The 21,719-nt window shown below is 41.3% G+C and overlaps 1 long non-coding RNA gene across 1 annotated transcript in view; it reads left to right on the plus strand.

Moving 5' to 3' along the window:
- The window catches only part of LOC309609059, an 86,553-nt gene that overhangs the window by 43,410 nt on the left and 21,424 nt on the right, over positions 1-21,719 (plus strand). The gene's annotated exons all lie outside the window — the stretch shown is intronic.

A 21,719-nucleotide genomic window follows, 5' to 3' on the forward strand; every position in this document is an offset into this window, starting at 1 on the left:
ATGGGTAGATACCTGCTGTCTCTAACACAGATAAAATTTCTTTTAAACATTCTTTGTTTTGTTTTGATTTCTTAGGGCTGAGTGGGTAGGCATGCAAACTCACTTGGCAGAGTTAGGTCAGCACCAAAAATAAGTGGTTTTCCCCCGGCTGATTAGTGTTCTTTCAGCTACATCAAAGGTCTGGATTATAGGAAATGGAGAAAAAAAAAAAAAAAGATGTAAATTTCTCCCATGATTCTTAGCTATGCCTTTAGTTTCTACTTCCTTCTTGGTAGTTTCATTGCAATTTGGTTTTTAAACCTGAAGTTGCTCCTATCAAGGTCTCCTTTGATCTTCCCAATGTCTTGATTTAAGGGTTCCACTTCAGTACATGTCTTTCCTGAACTCCTATAGCTTGGCACCAGTGACCACCCTGTGGTCTTAAAATCATTGACTCCCTCCTGCTTCTAGCTTTCAACTCTTTTTTCATTGTCTCCCTGACCCCAGGGTCCTATCCCCAACCCCTCTTCTCTTCTTTCTCCAACACACTTCCTGAGGAATGTCAGTCATTCCAATGACCATATGCTAAAGCTACCAAATCTGTACTTCGAGCTCAAACATCTCTCTTGAGATCTGGAATTATATATTCAAAGGCTCATTGGACATCTCCACTTGGAAGACTCAGAGATCCTTCTAGCTTAAGTTCTAAACCGAGCTCATCATCTTTCCCCTCAAATCTATTCCTCCATCTTTTTCTGTTGAGGGCAACCTCACCCACTCCAGGTACTCACCTGGAAACTTGGAAATTATTCTTTTTCTTGTCCTCCCTCTCCACAACCGATCTTAAAATCCCGCTGTTCTGATTTCCTTCATATCTCTTGAATCTGTCCCCTCCTCCTATTTCCCCTTTCATTCCCTGGGCTCTGGTTTGCATGGTCTTTCTCAGTGCCTTTTTTTTTTTTTTTTTTTTGGCCACATCTGCTCCCTTGGCTTGTGGGATCTTAGTTCCCCAACAAGGGATCAGAACCTGGGCCCCCAGCAGTGGAAGCACAGAGTCCGAACCACTGGACCGCCAGGGAATTCCCTTTCTCAGTGCCTTTTGTAGTAGCTCCCTTACTGCCTTCTCTCCTTCATCTCAAATGCATTCTCCCCACTACTGACAGAGTTTACTTTTTAAATGCAAATATGATTTTGTTGTTTCCCTGATTAAAGATGTTCTTTGGCTCCCGCTTAGGCAAAGACAGAATTTAAAACTGTAACATGGCACACAGGGATCTTCATGATATGATCTCTTTTCCTTGTCTTGCCTCATCCCCTAATATTCTCTCCTGAGTCTTCCACCACCAAATCTATAACTGAAGTCCTACATTTATCAAATGTTTTAATTCATTCATCAAACGAATGTTTATTGACCACCTACTGTCCTGGTTATGGGGATACAGCGGTGAACAAAACAAAATCCCTGGCTTCATGAGGCTTCCATTTCTGGTGGGTGATGGTAGTGGTGGTGAAAGGCCATAAACAAATAAATAACATGTCAAGTGGTGCTAAGTGCCATAAACAAAAATAAAGAGACTCAAAAGAGTGTTTGAGGGAGGTTGCTATTTTACATAGGGTGGTCAGGGAAGACCTCTTTAATGAGGTGACTTTTGAACAGGGACCTGAAAATAACGAGAGGGGGAGCCAAGAGGATATGTGGGAAAATGGCATATGTCAGGGAGGTTGCAGTGATTGCAAAGGCTTTGGGACAGGAGCGTGTTTGGCAAGAGCATAAAGGAGGCCTGTATGGCAGGAGTAAAGTGAGCAAGGGGAACAGTGGCTGAAGATGAGGCCAGAGAAGTAGAAGGGAAACCAGATCATACAGGTTCTTATAAAGCCATGGGAAGGATTTGGATTGGTCTGAGTAAGATGGGAAGTCATTGGGGAGATTTGAGACAAAGAGGGACAAGATATGACAATGTTTTGAAACGATCTCTCCAATGCAGTGTGTGGCATCCACACTGTAGAGGGCAAGCATGGAAGCAAAGATGCCAGATGGAGGACCACGTAAGTAAATTGGGCAACAGATAATGGTGGCTTGGACAGGATGGTTGCCATGGAGATGGTGAGATGTGGTCAGAGTCTGTATATAATCTGAAGGTAGAGCTAACAGGATTTGCTGTGGAACTGGATTATACGAGAGGAAGAGAGTCATGACTCCAAATTTGTGGCTTATCAGCCACGTGGAATAATGTGGCACCACTAAAACCATAATTATGAAGACTGAAAATATGAACAAATATTTATGATAAATGTTAAGTGAAAAGAGTAGAATTCAAAACAGTATGTTTTTGATGATTCCAAATCTGTACATTGCCAACAAGTGGTAATGCCAAAATAATAATAATTCTGTGATAAATAAATTTTAAAAATTTATCAGCCTTGGGACTTCACTGGTGGTGCAATGGTTAAGAATCTGCCTGCCAGTGCAGGGGACACAGGTTCGAGCCCTGATCCGGGAAGATCCCACATGCCACAGAGCAACTAAGCCCGTGCGCCACAACTACTGAGCCTGCTCTCTAAAGCCCACGAGCGACAACTGCTGAGCCCAAGTGCCACAACTACTGAAGCCCACGCGCCTAGAGCCCGTGCTCTGTAACAAAGACAAGCCACCACAACGAAGAGTAGCCCCTGCTTGCCGCAACTAGAGAAAGCCCGCACACAGCAATGAAGACCCCACGCAGCCAGAAATAAATAAAATAAATTTAAAAACACATATATCAGCCTTAAATCCAAGGGTAACAGTGGCAAAATGTTAGTGTGCCCTTTTCAGGATTTGGCCATCATATAACTTCACAGATTAGCTCTTTTGATCTCATTGCATAAGAAATGGAATCACAGAATTTAGACATGAACAGGGCTTTGAAGATCACCTAGTACAACCCTCTCCTCTTACAGAACTGAAGCCCCTAAATGTTAAAGGGTTTCCATAAGGTCACACCGCTAATTATGAGCAGAAACCAACCTAAAGCACAGCCTACTAATTCCTCACCCACTAATCCATATAAATTCTTGCATCCAATTTTATTTTCTGCTTTTAAAATTATCCTGGAAATATGTTTCTTATAGTTTACTCAAAACTTGTCTCTTGGTGATTTATTCAAAATCACTATACTCAGACTTGTTTGCATGCAAAGTATACCCTATTTTCAAAGTCTAGAAGATGTGAAATGTCTTTTGCTTTGCAAAGCCTTGCACAATATGTAAATCCTAATATTAGACCTTCAAATGTGGAAACTTGGTAAATCCCATATATGCATAACAAATGCTTACTCCACATTTTTTCAGGGTCTCTGATTTATTCAGCAGGGCAAGTTATTAATAACTCTGTAGTGTTGAGTGAGAGAAAGTTACCTGTCATAATAAATTTGAGTCTGGAAGTAAGTTAAGTCAAAAACTGGGAAAACCCCACAGAACCCACAACAACCTATTTTTATTAGATTTCCATCAATGTCACATTCCTGTTACTAAGGTTTTTGAGTGAATACTGAGGAGGAATTGGAGAGAAAACCCCCAATAATAGGATTGGTTACATATCTTTTAGAGGTATTCAGATACTGCAGAGAGAGAGAGAACAATGATTCTTGAAAAGAATGCAGAACCAAATACTGGTATTACTGGATTTATGATATTGAGGTAGTACTAGGTGGTAGAAAGAGCTTTGGGTTGGAATTCAGCATACCTAAGTCCCAGCCCCTGTTCTCCCACTAGGATGAGCTAGTTTACTCATTCAGCCTTGAATGCCTAGTGCTGACATTCAGTCTACAAATATTTATCAAGCTTCAACTACGTCACAGACTGCAGCAGACACTGTGAGTGGCCAACTCAATATTCATCCCCACTTCTTACTTGCTCACAGATCCCTGGGTTTTTGAGGGGAGGTAATGTGCTCAGTTAAAAAAATCTCTTTCCCAACCTCTCATGCAGCTAGGGGTGATCATGTGACACAGTTTGGGCTAATGAAATAGAAGCAGAAGATGGCTGGAGATTTATATGGAGGTCAGAGGTTCCTGGGATGCAGACAAGAATTGGTTCCTTCCTACAAGGAGTTCAGAATCTTGTTCTGTCTATTACCAAGTTCAGTGGCAGAGGAAGGGTACCCTGCTCAGCCTGTGAGGGAGAAGAGAAAACTGAGAAAACTTATTGGAGGACGTGATACTTAAACTGGGTCATGAAATATCTCTGGGCTTCTCTTTCCTCATTTATAAAACAATAGGAATGAACTAGATCCACTATTTATGTCTTGAGTTAAAAAAAAAACCAAACCCAGTGATTAAAAAAAATCATACTTATAAACACAGAGGAAATTGAAAACAACAAAAAAACATTCTATTGGGAGCCAGGGCAAAGAATGAGCTGTAAACCATGGCCCCAAGATGTACGGAAGTTATTTCTATTAATTTGTTTTGGACTCATTTTTTAAAATCATTCTTCCTTGGGCCAAACTCAAATTGCAAAAATTCCAAACAGTGAAAAAAACGACTTTCCTGTTAATAGAGGTGAGAGAGAATGGAAGGAAGTGAACCTGACCACCTGAGAGAAAAGGAGGGGGGGATTTAACTTGACAGCACCGTGACCAGAGAGAAGGGACTTAAGAGGGCAAATGCAACTTTGACTCCCTGTTACTGGAGATGAGAACTAATTTTGTCTAAAGCTTTATTGTGAACAAAATGTTTCCATATCCCTTATCTTATTTGATCCTCACAACAACCTGACAGAAAGGCATTATTAATATCCTTGTTAGACAGAGAAGAGAGCTGATGGGATCTGAGCAAGGTCAGGCAGCATAAGTAAGTGGTAGAACTTGGACTCATACTCCAAATACTGTATTCTTTATATGATTCCAGAACTGCATAAAAAAGAAAAAAGTTTGGATGTCCCCTAACAGAAAAAAAAAATCCATGCAAATATTTCCTACACAAAGTGGTCAAAACAGAAAAATCTTGGTGAGGGAGCAAGTAGACAATTTTCTACTCCAGTCTTTTATTCCATCTATTATAATTTGAAGCCAAGAGTGGGGAATTTGAAAGTGGGATTGCAGGAGGTAACTACAGAGAAAAGTGCCTTACATTAATCAGGATATCTAACTGCTATAATGAAGAACCAATAACTCTAACCAAAATAAAAGTTTACTGGTCACTTTCAAAATGTGGCTATTCCTGGTCACGTGACTGGATGTTTTTTATGTGAGTAGTGATTTAGATATTAGGGTCTTTCCTGTATGACCCCACAATCTTTGCACCTGACCTCCAATGTCACTGTGGAAAGAGAGTGAGCATAGGTCACACTGCATACCTAACAGTCTTGGCTCTTCAGAGACACACATCACCTCTCCTTTCATTTCATTGGCCAGAACTAGTCACCTGACCCCCATCTAGAGGAACGTGAGGCTGGGTAATGTAGTTCCTGGCTGGGTGGCTGCTTCCCACTACCAAGGGTACATAATGGAAGGGAAACATGCATTTTTGGTGGCAGCTGTCTCTGCTGTAGGCTTCCAAGTAATCAGGCATGTGGTTCTTCTCACCCTACTAAAACCTAGAGAGGCCTAAAAACATTGTTCCATTGCAGCAATCTAGAAAGAAGGCATTTTGTACCAGGAATATTTGCAGAATTAGAGGCGTGTTGCACCATTCTCATTGGCTCAGATAAAATAGCTGAGCGAAGCAAAAGTAGCTAAAGCCAGAGCAATGCTGAGAAGTCTGTGCTTTAAAGATGTGTTGGTGGTTACCATTTGGTACCCGCTTCTTGTGGTAGTTTTTGAAGCACAGTGTCATTGAGGCTGCATGCTAACCATCTCCTGTGCACCCCCTAGATCACTCTCACCGTTTTCTGCTCTGCTCTGTGCCCTAGGAGCCTCCCTGTACATTCTACGTTAAATGGTTCCATTGCCCTCTGCATCCTAGATGGATTGGCCAAGGGGAGTCCTTGCAGGAGACTGGAGGGAAAGGACAGGGACTTATGCAACCCCTATCGCCACCCCATTCCTGCAAGGTCCCTCTACTGAAGGTTACTGCTCTCTCTCAAGCCTCCTTGCTCTATATGACCCTCTCTTCTTCCAGGTTCTGGTCATCTCTCCTCGGGTCCCTTCAATCCTAGGTGTGGTAACAACTCCTCTGTTGCTAGCGCAGGATTTCTGCACCATCTTTGTGGTCCCCCTAGATCCCATTCACATTTTCATTCTTCGTTCCTTTGTAAACATATTATTCTAATTTTATTTTACCATTTGTTTCCATTTGTTACTTCTTTTTTTTATCTATTAACATTGTGGTTCCAGCCCCAAGCAGCAGGTCTATTCTCTGTATAAACTACAAGAATCCTTTTTTATCATTCTTAGCATTTTTAAATAAGCCTTAGAGATTCGGGGCTTTAGCCTCTCGGACATTATTCTTACCGGCCTTTGCTAGTCTTTGCACATTCAGATTGGTTCTGTGTCCCTCACCCCTCCTCTTGTACATGCCCTTTGAAAATATGAGCTCATCAGCACACTCTCCATCCAGTCACATGTCTCTCATCATTGCTCCCTGGATCTTCTAAAAGAAGAAATTGCTAACAAGGCAAGTGAAACATTCATCAAATATTTTGCTTTTTGCAGAATGAGAGTTCCATCAGATATGAAAAAAAAAAGCTGAATTAGGACAAACCCAGTACAGGAGGTAAAAACTTGTTTTGAGATTTCCTGTTACCAGAGAAATCCAGATACATTGGATACCAGAATTCAGCTGTTCTTTGTCCAGTTCTTTTTCTCCCTGATTATTTTAGAAGTGTGTATTTGATTTTTCAGTTTTACCTGTTTCTATCCCAGTTCCAAGCTGAGTCATCTCCCTCCCCCAATTCTCTCAAATCTCCAAGGAAGATTTTGTTCAATTTCTAGTTCCTGCTCCTAGCCTACACTTCTTTGATCCTGCCTAGCTGAGAAGCAACTTTCTTCTAGCCTTGACTGTACTGAACCCACTCTTCCTTTTCATTTTCCTCTTCTTTTTATTCTCCTGAGCGGCAGTGTAGTACAGTGGTAAACAAAAGGGTTTTTCAGTCAGATAGAACTAAGCTTGAATCCTGGTTCTGTTGCTTTCTGAGTGACCTTGGGGAGGTTACTTAACCCAATTCTCAGTTTCCTCATTTATAAAATGGAGATAATGAAGATTCCTAATTTAGAGAGCTATTATGAGGATTCAATGAGCAAATGAATGTACAATGTGTGGCACATAGTGATCACTCAATAAACCTTGGTCATTTTTTTATTATAACACTCTGCATGTCACTCAAATACAGGGTTGTAAATTTGACCTGTTGTTCAAAGTGGGACCTGAAGTCTTTATATTGCTTCCAGAAGACCCCAGAAGTGTTCTTGTTTGTTCATTGCCCACTGCTGCCCATTAATCACTTCTGGTTATTGCTCTGACTAGAGAACAGTCACTAAAAATATGTTATACAGAATCAGATCCAATCAATATTCATGGAGTACTAAAATCAGGTATTTTGCTCCTAGATTTTCTACCAAAAAGGCTAATGCCACCACAGAATCAGACACAAATAATGAGTAGCTTTGTTTTGTAGTACTGTAGATAATCTTCAACTCTTTTATTCCTTATTCTGGCTTGACATGCAACTTATCCTAACCATCTGACCCATAGATGATCTTTTTTTTTTTTTTTTCCATAGATGATCTTTTCTAGCAAGATGGCAGTTTTAAAAATCAACCATAGACACATAAAATTTAGATGGGAAGGGATTATTTTGAAGTCACTTGTTTTCAGAACTCTTTTACTTATCAAAAGACAGCACTTACTTTGAATATAATTTCAAAAGGCTTTTTTATGGTGATTTGTTTCTTGATAAAGCTGTACATTTGTTCGGGTTCTATTTACCCTCTAATTCTGTTCCTGCAAACTTGTGCCAGCTCTTTTCCCTCCTCCATAGAGACCTGGCCCAATTTTCTGTTTCTATGGGCATTCCAATTTTCATTTCAGCTCTTTATGCTATCCTTGTCACCTGGTTGATATATCTAAGTTTAGCTACCTCCAATTGTTTTTTCCTCTTTTTAAACTTTTCCTATCCCTTCATATATTCCAGGACAGTTGCCTTTTTTTTTTCCCCCTTTTGAAATGTTGTTTAATACTCTGATAACTTTGGACCTGGAAAGACCTCTGAAAGTTATCTACTTTGTTAGGAATGTTCTTGGCTGTAAGTAACAGGATATGCAAATAAACTGGTTCAAACAATAGGGGTGCATGTTTTTCAAGTAACTCTTGAAAGGCACTTCCAAGACTGGAAATAGGTTGTCCCAGGCTTGTTTCAAAGGCTCAAAAATGCCATTGAGGACCCTGGCCCCTCCAATCTTTCTGTGCTGGATCTTTAGTGTGCATACAATGTCTCCTTTCAGGGACCCAGGCAAGCTGCAGCAGCTCCAAGTTGTACAATCTCACATCTCCGAATTCCAAGAAGAAGGAAATGGATAGGGCCAAAAGGTCCTTCTCATGCAGCTTTCTCTTTTATCAGGGAGGACTTTTCCTGAAAGCCTCCAGCAGATTTCCTCTTAATTCCACTGGCCATAACCTGATCACAACCTTACCTTTAGATCAATTACTGCCATCGCTGGCTTAAGCTAATCGTTATCTCCTGAGGGTGGGCACATTGACACCAACAAACAACTGGGGTTCTGTTGTTCAAGAAGAAGGTGAAAGGACTGCTGGATAGGCATATATTTTCTCCCACCACCATTTATAGATGAGGAATCTGAGGTTCACTGAGGTGAAGGGCTTTGTTAATGACCACATACCTAGAAAATATCAAAGCCAAGACCAAACCCTTGGTTTTATGTTCTAGAGTTAATTTCTCCATCCTATGTTCTTTACCATAAAAGTTCTGGGGAAGAAATAGAAGTCATTGAGCAGCCAGGTCAAGGGGAATTTCTGTTTATATTTCTAAGTCTAAGACTAATAGGGTGATGAACTTGTCATGTCCCAATGTGTGAAGTTATTTCATTCGTTCTCTCAACAAATATTTATTGCCCTCTTACAGTATGTTAGGAATAGTGGTAGGTGCTAGGGATACAGTTCATTTGGTTCATTTTCATAATTGCCTCCTCAAATATTAAATGGAAATCTAGGGGTAAAATTGTAGAAATAATTGTAATTGGGGAAAGAGATAACCTATACATTTCTCAAGTCTATTTATTTTCCTCTTCCTAGTCACATAGGAAGACTCCATTTCCCAGCCTCCTTTGCAATTAGGTTGGACCATGTGACTGGCATGTGGCCAATGGGATGTGAGCAGAACTAGTGTATGCCATTTCCAGACCTGGCTGTAAAACCTATTATACTCTTTTCTAAAAAAATATATTTATTTATTTATTTGGCTGTGCTGGGTCTTAGTTGAGGCACGTGGGAGTTTTGTTGACGCGTGTGGGATCTTTAGTTGTGGCATGCAAACTCTTAGTTGTGAAATGCGAACTCTTAGTTGCAACAGGCGAACTCTTAGTTGCGGCACGTGGGATCTAGTTCCCTGATCACGGATCAAACCTAGCCCCCCTGCACTGGGAGCATGGAGTCTTAGCCACTGGACCACCAGGGAAGTCCTGTAAAACCTATTGTACTCTTGACAGGGGTCTCAAGGTTAAAGCAAGGCCATCTCTGCTAGTCATTTTGCCAGTTGTTTGGATTGTGAAATAATACCTCCACCTTTTCCCCCTTTAGCTTCATATGGTTTAGAAAACTGATAGCTGTGGGGGTAGTCTTGAACTCTCATAGCTTTTTAATTTAAATCTTTCCCATGGATTCCTTTTAGCTAATAGCTTCATCTTGTTTTACTTCAGCTTCTTTAAAATGAGGAAAGGTTTTCCTTTTTAAAATCTTAAACAGAACTAATCTTCCATCCAGGGAGGAAGGTCTAGAAGTAATGACCTTGTTAGTGGAGGTTCAAGCCAGTCAGAGAAAGTGGAGAATGGGGTTGAGGCTCCTATTAGGGCTTAGGCTTTAGTTATTGCTTAAACCCCTTTCATTCTTGAGATTCTATGTTTTCAAGCATTCATCCTGTTTCTCTCTCCTAACACCAACAACCCAATGGGGACAGGAAAGAAAGCAATAACAAGTGACAAGATAAATCTAAGCCTTTTAAAGGTCTAAGCTCCTCACCTTTAAAATGGCAATAGCAAACCCAACTTCACTGGGTTGTTGGAAAGATTAATGAGATAAAAGATAAGATGGTCTCACTGTAGGGCCTAGCATAAAATAAGAGCTTAAAAATGATGTTATTTAAATTATTATGCTGTTGTTGAGAGACATCAGAGTGCAGAGGTTAAGAACTTGGACCGCCTGTATTCCAATCCCTGCTCAGCCATTTACTTTTTATGTCACTGTGTATTGCACATTGCTCCAATCTCACATTGCATGTTGTCCCCATCTGCAAAATGACAATAATGATATTATCTCTTTCACAAAGTTGTTTTGAGGATTGAGTTAAGCACCCCAAAAATCTTAGCTATTAGTGTAGAAGTTTTAAGTTCCCTTGGCCTAATTCCATCTCTTTCTCAAATGTGGCAGCATGGCACCAAATAGCTATCATGACTCAATACAAGCCAAGTTATATTGGCCCTTTTGAGTTCTCCATGTTAGAAAATGGGAATATCTTTATTCTGGTTTTCTACATGCAGCTTACTCTTGCTGTGTCTTTCAATTCTCTGTTCAGTGCTTGATATTAATAATAGGTTCATAATCAATTCTGTATTAAAATTATATGCCTATCCTTCTTGATTATATATACATAAATGTTTTTTCATATGAAATGTTTGGTTTTGTGACTATTTCACGTGTTCTAGTATCCAAAAGTGTTAAATCATTTCTAAAATCCATCTAATACTTGTGTGAATAAAAAGTACATTCTCATAGAAGTTGAAGAAAATACAAATTATTAGCCTTTGAAAACTTAGTGTACCATGAAGTGCTTTGAATTTTTACTTCTCTTCAACTGAAGCTTTAACTTCTCAGTTAGTGATTCAGTGTTAGCTATTGGCTACATATAAAACATCTCATAAGTAAGCACTGGAGATTGAGTAACAGTCTTAACCAATATGTCATTAAAATGCATGGGAACATTGAAAAGATAACCGATGATAACCAGTGACCTATGTACTATAGGGAAAGGTTATCCAGCTTCTAAGCCATTTATAGCTGATTTGAACATAAAAAGAAGATAAACTACAATACTTTTGAATCTTTTGAATTGACAATAGAATCAATTCCATTAATTCTTTGTAATTTGTTCTAATAACACATGTGTTCAAGCTAGCCTGATATGGGTTTCATTAAAGGTAATCTATCTGTGGAGATTAAAACCAGGGACAGAGAAAAGCAATAGATTGACTCTCACTCCACTTCCTCAGTTTAATAGGAGTCAAGTTCAAGAGGACACAAGAACAACAAAGTCAGGGGAGGAACCCGCAGAAACCAATTATTCATGAGCCCTTGTGTTGCTCTTATCTACCTAACTCAGGAGGATGGGAGACCAGTATTGGTTATTACAACACAATGAGTTATGTGACCCCAGAAATTGTATAGGGTTGTGGCTTTAACATAAAACTAGACCTGGATTTGAGTCCTGGCTCCATTATTTCCTGGTTGTATGGCTCTGGGGCTCACTGCTTCATCTCTACAGTGTCACATTTTCCTCATCTGTAACATAGGGATAACGTAAGAAGTATGAGAATTATAAAGCACTTTGCAATGGACTTGTGAAATAGTAAGTGCAAAATAAATGTATCTATTATCATCATTATGTTTAATTTTCATTAGGTAAGTTACCTTGGCTCTCTGGGCCTCAGTTTGCCTCATAAGTCAAAAGGAATATGACTATTTGTACTCATCTGAGGGTACCAGGCTGCATTAGATGACCTTCCAAGGTCATGTTTTGTGATTCTTGGATGGATATATATATATATTCACCTACTTGTCTTGAGAAGAGCATAGGATTAAGGCTGATTCCATAATGAATCAGGAAATGCGCAAAGCCAGCCCCATGATGGGGTCATTTTGATACCTCTCTTTTCCTCACACCTCACATTCAATGTATTATTCATTAAACAAATACATAACAAGTATATATTGAGTGCCGGTTGTATGGCAGGCATTATTTTAGGAACTGGGAAAAAAGTGATGAAAAGTCAGACAAAACAAAAACTCAAAGTTCTTGCCTTTTTGGAGGTCATTTCCTACCACCAGAAATGGACAATAAACAAACAAGTAAATGAATACCATGACAGCAAATCCTGGGGACTGTATCTTCGGACTATATCTCAAATCTGACCACGGCTACTGCCTTTCCTGATACCAGTGTACAAACCACCATCATTTCTGGCCTTGGTTACTGAGCCAGCCTCCTAACTGGCTGCCCTGTGTCCACTCCTGGTTCCCTAAGGTCTACTCTCCACCCAGCAACATATGGGGATATCACATCATATCACTTCCCTACTGAAAAGCTGCAGATGGCTTCCACTTTATCACACTTAAAACAAAAGTCAAAGTCTTTCTATACATGATAACCTTTGGCAATCTCTTCAAAGTCTTCCTACCACTCACCCCCACAGAGAGGTCTTCCCAACTACTCTTTTGAAAAAAGGTCACCAGTCCATCTCTCTTTAGTCCTTTATCCTGCTTTATTTCTCTTCATAGCACTTATAATCCCATGGCATTCCGTAGTTATTGGTTTGCTTATTGATTGCTGTCTCCCTGCAGTGGAACATAAGCTCCAAGAAGGTCGGGGCTTTGCTTCCCTGCTGAACCTCCAGCCTCTAGCACTGTGCCTGATCCACTGTGAGCCACCCACACATGAGGAGCACAGGTTCTGGAGCTGGATGGCCCAGGTTTGAAGCTCCTTCCCCTCCGTTGTGAGATCTTAGGCAAGTCCCATAACTTCTCCTCATCTGTACAGTGGCGATAATAACAGGCATGTAGATATAAGGTTGTTATTATGAGGATTAAATTGGTTAATGTTTGTAAAGCGCTTAGAACAGTGCTTAATGCATGATAGGAGTATGCAAATATTTGCTAAATTAAAAAAAAAAAAATCTGTGAAACGAATGATGACATGAGGCCTACCTGTCCAAAAACATCTTACACAGCCAGCCTCAGTATCTTGAACTCTACCATTATTGATGAATTAATGAATTTGTTTTACTGCTTAATGAATGCTTATCATATCCTGCCTTTTACTGTCTAACTTTCCCCCAAGAATATGTCTTATTTCTCTAGCTGGATTGTCAACTGCTAGAGAACAGGGACTTTTTTTTTTGGCCATGCCACGTGGCATGCGGGATCTTAGTTCCCCAACCAGGGATCAAACCTGTGCCCTCTGCAGTGGAAGCCTGGAGTCCTAACCACTGGACCAGCACAGAATTCCCCAGGGACTTTTTATTATACTTTGAAACTTTCACTCTCCTTCTAGCTAGCATGTCCCCTGACTTATCCCTGGATCCACACACACAGCACCTATTCTTAAGAAATATTAATGAATACATAGCACCTTAGGGATGGAAGATCCCTTAGAGCCCATCAAGTTACCAGCTGATTTGTGAGTCCCTCTACATCTCTGCCCAAGTGGCTGTCTGCTTTTATGCTTCCAGTTACCAGGAACTCTTATTTTATTTTTTAACCAACATTTTGTTTTACTACAATTTATTGACCACTTACTACATGCCAAGTACTGCAATAAGTATTTGATATGCATTATCTTCTCTAATCCTGACAACAACTCCAGGGTATAAATATGGACATTATCCCACTTGCAACTGAATTGCAGGAACTCTGAAACGGAGCTGGGTTCTGAACCCAAGCTGTCTGACAGTCTGACTACTACGTACTACTACACTGCCCCTGGAAAATTCCTCCTTTATATGATTCCTTTGGTACTGGAAAGCTTTTTAAAATTTCCTTTTAATCTTCCCTATCTACATAAGAGTATCTGTTCTGATATATCTGTTTATCCCATCGCTATGGGCCTTTAAAGCTGGGGATGGAGTCTTATTCATTTCTGCATCTCCACCATGTAGCAGAGCCTGGCAGGTAATAAGCATTCAGTAAACGTCTACTGAACTGACCTCTGTTAAAATGTGAACAAAGCTGGGAGGGGCTTGCTAGGCAGAGTGCAGCCTCAGCCCTTCCTTCCCCTCCCCTTTCTCTCAGTCAGCCTCCCTCATGCCTCATCAATGCCACACTGTTCAAAAGTTTTCCAGGATGTGGATTTTTAAAACTAAAGATTATAAATAATAGTCACAGAAGTGGATTCTCTTTGGCTCTGCTCTAGTCTGTGAGAGGAATTCAGAACAGCAGTGGGTGGGTGGCCAGAGGAAGAGCGGCTCTGATTTATAAGTTAGGTGAACTGGAAAGTTTGTACATGGTGTATACACACAGACACACATGTATCCTTTTTATATACAGAGAGAAACAAAGTGAAAGATTTTTCATATTTCTCCTGCTTTAACCACAGAATGTTGTTTTAGTTTGCTGGAGTGGGTGATTATCTACTCCGTAGAAAATTACTGTTTTGGTTTTTGCTAAAGGGTGGTTTGTTCTACAGTAGAGAAGTTCAAAAAGACTAAGTTTCCAAACGGAGTATTTTTGTCATATAGCAGAGCAGCAGGGTGTGGAAGAAAGGATGCTTCCTGGCTTGGGGGTCAGGAATCCTACATGTACACCCTCCTTTGCCCTGGGCAAACTATTGCAGTGGGGACAAGTCTCCTTTCTGGGTGTCAGAGTCTTGCCTGGGATTATTGCTTACCTATAAAAGAAATGTTAGGGAAGTAACCCTTATCTCCCGTTCTCTACTCTGTAATCCGACCTATGGTAACTCTTGGGAACCAAGAGTGCAGGTTTGGGGGCAGATGGAGCTAAGACTCAGCTTGGCTGCTTCATGCTGGAGGTTGAGCCTCTGGGAGCCCCCGTGTCCACCTCTATGAACCCGGTAATAATTGTGCCCACTTTCTAATGTTGCTGTAAGGATTAAGAAGGGATGTGTGAGAACACTTGGTTCAGTGTTTGACACAAGGTGTATGTCCTTGACAAGCGTTAAGTATAAGAATAGTAGCAATGACAGTAATTATCAAAAGAACAAACTGTCAAAAATTATCAAAATAACAGAATAATTATCAAAAGAGCAATAATTATCAAAACCATGTGCCAGAAAGGAGATGGGAGGTACAAAGCAGAAGACACAGTCCCTGACCTTGAGGAGACAAGATGTATAAAATATGAAAACAATAAAAGCCAATGTGAATTGAGCACCAGGAAGGGGTAGAGAGAGGTGATATCAGGATTCAGAGAAAGCGAGAGCCCCTCAAACTGACCTGGTCCACAGAAGCTTCCCAGAGGTGGTGGGAGAGGAGCTAATATAATAAATATCTGGGTGCCAGGAAGGAAGATGGTGAGATTTCCAGGAGAGGATGTAATGCGCTCTCAGGGGTCAAGACACAAACTGCTTTGACAGACCAGAGGGTTTTTGATAAAATATAAGTGGGTCAAAGGCCTGTCTGGCTTTTTTCCCAGGGAATACAGATCAATAGTCATTGTTTTCTTTCTATACAGAATTCTAAATCTGAAATTTACTTCAGTGAAAGGCTGGCTTTGTGCTGGGGATTGCATCAATATGGCTTGAGCAATGAGATGTCTGCCCTCTCCTGGGGTGTGTGTGTAACTTATGGACACAGCCTGGACCGGCTGGGGTCAGGGTACAATGAATGTGCTCACAAGAGCCAATGCCAGCTGTCCAGCTGGCCAGGGCTTCCAGGTACACAGAGAATTTGGCTGGAGAGTACTGGAAGGTGAGTCCTTCTTGCTATGTCACTATTATGGGCTTGCACTATTATTGGTGGTTTGGATCCCCTGTGGTGGCCGCCCAGGAGACCACATGTCCAGAATTATTCTGTTGAAGAGGCCTTGAATCTGTGTGTTGAGCCTGACAGTTGGCTAAGATTCGGAAACAGTGTTAAGTTATTAAACACACACACACAAGACTAGCTTAGTTTGTATCTAGTTTCTCCCCCCACCCCTAGGGTCTCTCACTGTGGTCTAAAGGACAGTTGTTGAGTAGGCCCATCCCCTGAGAGCAGAGACTGCCCAGGAACCAGGTCAGGTGACAAGTAAGCATGGTGTTTGTGCTTACCAGGCCCAGACGCTTCAGTGTCTCACAGGGTCACGTTACAATTGCAGAATTTACAAAACAAATTTCCAAGGACAATTCTGAATTGTGATCCTTGAATCCCTCAGCCAGATTAAAGGTATAAAAAAGGACCAGAGTGTGGGAAAGATTTGTTGAAAAGGTTCTTTGGGGAGGTACTGTGCAAGTCCTGTCTATCTCCCCAGGAGGGGAGGGGAGTTCAACCTTCTTCACCCCAAGTTTAGGGCAGTCACAGCCACAATCAATTTTACAACATTTTCATCACCCCAAAAAGAAACCCCATACTCATTGGCAGTCACTCTCCATTTCCCCCCAAGCACCTCAACCTTAGGCAACTACTAATTACCTTTCTGTTTCCATAGATTTGCTTATTCTGGGCATTTCATATAAATGGAATCATATGTTACATGGTATTTTGTGACTTACTTCTTTCACATAGCATAATTGGTTTCAAGGTTCATCCATGCTATATCATAAATCAGTACTTCATTCCTTTTTCTTGCCCAATAATATTCCATTATATGAATGTACCACATTTCCTTTATCCATTTATCAGTTGATGGACATTTGGGTTGTTTCCACTTTCTGGCTATTATGAATAATGCTGCTGTGAACATTGGTGTACAAGTTTGTGTTTGGATGTATGTTTTCATTTCTCTTGGGTATATATACCTAGGAGTGAAATTGTTGGATCATATGATAACTCTATGTTGTAACCTTTTGAGGAACTACCAGACAGGAGACAAATATAAAATTGTGTTTTGATTATGTCATGAGTTGTGCTTGTTCAACATACTGACTGCAGTTGAATTCATCCCCCACCTCACCTCAGCCACTCTCTGTGGTCAGGACAAGATCACTAAGTGAAAGAGAGAGAGAGAGAGAAAAAGGAAGACACAGACACACAGAGAGACAGAGACAGAGAGAGGGAATAAGCAAACAGGAGGCTAAAAACAAGGCATAGAGACAGCAGATGAGACCTCAGGTGTGGTCAGAACTGGATAAGAAGTGGTTCAGATCTAGAGGTCTGTGAATCAATTGAGCTAACAGTGTGTACTTGGAATTTAATGTAGCATTTAATGCCTGTGTGCCTACTACTACGACTACTGTGTGCCAGGTGAGGCTATGATTATGCATACATTGTTTCACCTAATCATCACAAACTATGCTGTGGCTCTCATTATCCCATTATACAAATGAGAAAACTCGGGCTCAGGTGAATAACTTGGTCGGAGTCATACAACTATAAGTGGCAATCTGAGATCAGAAACCTGTCTGCCTGACCCTGCGGCCAGTGTTCTTAACCACTATTTACCTCTCAGTTAGCCTGGACTTCTGGGCTTCCCCTGCCAGATCCTGAATGACTAGGTCTGCATCCCAAAACCCTTCTGTGTTGTGGGGTGCACTGGTAAAATGGCCCTCAAAAAGGGGGTGGGGGCAAAATATGTAGTATGTGCCAATTTCCATGGTGTAAATATTCCCACCACAGCAGGTTTCAAGCTACTATCACTTTACAAACTAGCTCACAAAATTCCTGAATATTTAACAATTAGCTTTCATGAACCAGTATTAGCAACTTAGAGCATATCCCTGCTTCTATGCCTTTGAGTTGTATGGACCTTTGCGCTTAGTATTTCGAGTCTGATGACCAAAGTTCCTGGATGACTTGCACCCTTGAGTGTTCTGGTTAATTGAAGGGTTTAACCTGTAATACTAACTCAACAAACCATTTTTTGGGGGAAGACATGCCTGTATAACCTGGTGTTTCGTGACCCGCAGAAATAGAAGCAAAGTCATATTACAGAAATGCACTAAATTTGTGTTCATTTTCCTCTTTTACCTCTAAGTAATAGTTAACATACTTTTAGGCTGATTCCAGAAATGTCAGTTATAAGCCAGTGACCATATGATAGAAGCTAAAATTGAGGGAAGCCAGATCTTCTTCAACACGGTATTTCTCAAACTGGGGTCTGCGTGTTCCACCAGAATTAAAAAATGTAGTATATATTTTCTTAAAAAAACTTTGTCAGTTATAAAGATAAAGGTAAAATTTGTGCATGATTCACAGCCATTTAGCAAAAAGGCTTTAGTTTTTTATGGGAATAAATTCTTGGTGGGGGGAAGAGGGGAGTAACAGTTTTTTCCTTTAAAATGGGTGTGTACACCCTTAGAATCTGATCACCTTTTTTTTTTTTAATCACCCTTCTATATTGTTTCCAGATTTTTTTTACAGACTCTTTTCAGCTTCTTTTGTTTGCATACAAACAGGCAACTGGTGACAACCCTCAGCTCTCATTATGTGACAGATCAGTGAGAGCAGTATAAATTGGCAATCTGTAATCCTACAACCAGTTTCACGTGGTTCACCAGAGCAAGAGCTGCAGGAACGGTGTTTCCTAACTGCTAATGACCAACTTCATTATCACACCACCCTGAGCTAACATTTTGCCTTTGGCTTATAATGGGAGTTATTAGATTCTAGAAAATTCCCTGTTTCTAAATTTGATTTCCCGAGAATCAGAGAGAATACAAATTCTTCTGAGCTTTGTGTATGACAAGCAAACGTGTGAATGAAACAAGAACCTGCATCACCTCGGTGCTGCCTGAGTTCTGCGCCTGATCCAACTGAAAGGAGTCAAGCTCCAAACGGACACTGCAGCTTGGGCTTGCTGGTATAGCACTCGTGGTGTTTTCCCTAGGAAATTAACTAAATAACACTCACATTCTTGCCCTTCTCTCCTTTCCACTCTTCACTTCCCCCTGTAATGAAACAGCTTAAGCTCAGCACTTTAGCTCTCTCACAGGGGCAAAACGTTTGACAATTTCATTCTCTTGTGACCCTCCGATCAAAAAGAAAAGTCTCTTCTCTCCTTCACTTGCTTATTCCATAAAGTGCCTCTCATCAGAGCTATTGTATTTCACTGAAGACGCAACTTTCTGAAAACAAGATGCCCTGAAATGATAGTTCAAAGATACATTCCTTAAAAAAAAAATGGCAAAAGTGGCACTTTAAAGAGAACCCAATCACATTGTAAGTGGATCTGGTCCTGTATTCAACAAAATAATTGTGGCACAGTCAAATAGCAGGTTGCTAATGCCGTGGACATAAAATCATCCAATGAATCAAAATGAGGGTCAAATCTTCCCCAAGTAGTCATTCTCTTGTTTAATGTCTGTGCTCTTTCTTCATAATGAACCCAGTAATGGAAGGTTTAAATGGAAATGTTCAGTAGCAATTTAAAAATATTGATGGAGTGCCTTGTAGGTGCAAATCTACTATCTATCCACTTTAGAGACACAGTTCAGCATGGACATGACCTACAAGGCACAAAACTCTGACAGGTGATATGGGGGTATATATGTAAGTGGTCCCTTCCCTCAGAGAGTTTGCCATGTAGAGTAGAAGAGAACTAAGTATAGAAATAACCAGAATGCAGGGAATTACCCATGCAATGTATATTCCCTGAACTCCTCTGATGGGCCAGGTACTTTGCTACAATGATTGAGACACTGGTGAGCCAAGGAGAACTGGTACCTCCCTTAAGGGAAAATGCAAGTGTTAAAATTCTGTCCTTCTTTCAACAAATATTTATGAGCATGTGCTATATGTCAGCTGCTCTTCTTGGAGCTGTGGATATAGCCATGAGCAAAAACAAACTCCCTATTCTCACAGAGATTATGTTCTATTGTGGAGGTAGAAAAACAAACAAACACATACACAGTTTCAGGTAGGAGTAAGTGCTATGAAGAATATAGAAAGGGGTCAGCGGATTAAAAGTGACAGAAGGCGCTACATTAGATAGAGTGGTTGGGGAAGTCCTCTCTGCGAAGACCTTTGAGCAGGGACCTGGTTGTGGAAGAGAGAAACCCATGCAGATCTCTTAGTTAGAGGGAGTCTCAAGTGTAAAGGCCCTGAGGTGGGAAGGAGCTTGGTGTGTTTGTGGAAGAGCAAAGAGGCCCATGTGGCGGGAGAAGGTGGAACCAGGCGAGAGGGGAGTTGGAGAGGTAGCCGAGGTCAGATCGTGTGAGGCCTTGAAGGCCTCGGTAAGGACTTTAATTGTTGTTCTGAGGGTTATGGGAAACCAGTGGAGGGTCTTGAGCAGGAGAATGGTCTTACTTGATTATTATTTTTGCATCATTCTGGATGTTGTGTGCGGAATAGATGGTGTGTGGGAAACAGCAAGGGTAGAAGGCAGGAGAAAGCTAACCCTCCTCCAAGTAAGAGAGAATTCCTCCCACCTGACTGCCTTGCATCTGGGACCTCAGCTTTTCCTGCCTTAGAACTTGAACTGAACCGTTGGTTCTTCCTGAGTCTCAAGCCTGCTGGCCTTTGGACTAGAATGAGGCCATTGACCCTCCTGGGTCTCCAGCTTGCTGACTCATCCTGTAGATCTTGGGACCTGTCAGCCTCCATAATCATGTGAGTCTTTTTGTTCTATGCAAGAACAACTAATTGGATGAGGTTCCCCCACATTAGGGAAGACAATCTGCTTTAATCAATCTACCCATTTAAATGTTAAAGTCATCCTAAGATAACCCTCACAGAAACATCCAGAGTAATATTCGACCAAATATCTGGACACCCTGTAGCCCAGTCAAGTTGACATATAAAATTAACCATCACACTACTGTTGGGGTGCCCCCCGCCTCTTTTTCCAGCCCCATCTCTCAGTCATTCTTGTATACACTCTACACCCCAGTTGAACAGGACCCCCAACTGCTTTTTAATCAGGCCCACCTCCCCGCCTTGGTCCAGAGGGGTCCCTGCCCCCATCTCTGCCTGTCCAACTCCTGCCCACTTGTTGAGGCAAATGCCACCTCCTCCAAGAAGTGGGTCCTGCTCTCCTTACTGTGCTGTGTCTCACCTCTCCTTTGTCCCTCCTCTGTTTATGTCTCTCTTTAGCATTTAACACACTTCCCTCATATAGCCATGATTTACACGTCTATAATTGAAGTGAGATACTTAGCAAGAACTATCTTTTTCCTCACACTCTTCTGAGAGATGTTCTAGAGAGTCACCTAGGAGCCACTGGAAGGATGGAATCCCTTGTGAAGTTCTCCTACAGGAATAAATCGCCTTGGCAAATGCTTTGCTGTCTCTTGCTTCCTCCTCTGGAAAGTGAGGCTAATGACAGTACGTACCTCAGAAGATTGTTGTGGAGACTAAACGAGGTGATGGTGTGTCGCAGTCACCGAACACCGGATGTGGTGAAGAGTGAAGAGGAGGTGTTGCCATGGCCACCGAGGAGAACCTCCCTCTGAGAGGTAGACGCATGGCTCCCACGAGTCCTGAGGGGAGTCTCCCACAGGAAGGTGGAGCAAATAGGTGGGGCAGATAGACTGGAAAGGGTGTGAATTGAGAAATACATCCTTTGTCTAAGATTGAAAAGGAACTGGTCTGTCCCCTCTGTATTTCCCAGGAAAAGGCAAGTGGTTCTGGATAGGAAAGAAGTTGATGCTTAAATGATTTCAAAAAAACCCTTATGGGGCAGCTGGACCGTGGAAGGTGGAGGATGGAAGAGAAAGGGCTGTGCAGGGAG

Source organism: Balaenoptera borealis (assembly GCF_965194805.1).
Source record: "Balaenoptera borealis genome assembly, chromosome: 13".
In the NCBI taxonomy this organism is placed as follows: Eukaryota; Metazoa; Chordata; class Mammalia; order Artiodactyla; family Balaenopteridae; genus Balaenoptera; species Balaenoptera borealis.